This window comes from Leptonychotes weddellii, chromosome 3 (assembly GCF_054177405.1).
Source record: "Leptonychotes weddellii isolate Sample4059 chromosome 3, ASM5417740v2, whole genome shotgun sequence".
Taxonomy (NCBI): Eukaryota; Metazoa; Chordata; class Mammalia; order Carnivora; family Phocidae; genus Leptonychotes; species Leptonychotes weddellii.
The window spans coordinates 152,386,717-152,387,219 of NC_138371.1; the positions used below are offsets into that span (position 1 = coordinate 152,386,717).

Genomic DNA, 503 nt, shown 5'->3' on the forward strand with positions numbered 1-503 from the left:
AGCCATGTCTCACAAAGAAATCTTCAGAAAGGTTCATTTTGGCAGAGTTCCTTAAAAAATTGCACAGTCTTTGGGTTCTTTAAACAAAATTGGCTATGTACTACATTCTTTTGGGCTTTTTCATAATCTTCTTTTGTATTTTATATCCAAATTGTAAGATTGCCAAAGAAAGAAAGAAAGAAAAGAGAGAGAGAGGGAGGGAGGGAGGACAAAGGAACTGAAGAGATTCAAACATTGAAAAGAATGCAATTGGTAGCAAAGCCATAGAATTAAACAGAAGTTTATCTTTAGAAATACTGATATGTGATGCAGGATCTAGTTACAATGTAGCTGTAAAGTGCTGCCTTGTCTTTGCCCCCTGCTCAAAATAAAGCTGTTACCTTTCTAGCCCTGTCCGCCATGGTGCTTAGCAGCCAGGGATGCATGGTCTCAGACATGTTTACCAAGTAAAACACTGACTTGAGGGGCGCCTGGGTGGCTCAGTCATTAAGCGTCTGCCTTCG

General features: G+C 40.2%; 1 non-coding gene across 1 annotated transcript; it reads left to right on the top strand.

The window, feature by feature from the left end:
• The first annotated feature begins 306 nt into the window (after positions 1-306).
• Positions 307-437, top strand: LOC115940407 (small nucleolar RNA SNORA63). The gene has a single exon (XR_004075173.1). It is a non-coding gene; the product is annotated as a small nucleolar RNA SNORA63 (small nucleolar RNA).
• Positions 438-503: the final 66 nt, after the last annotated feature.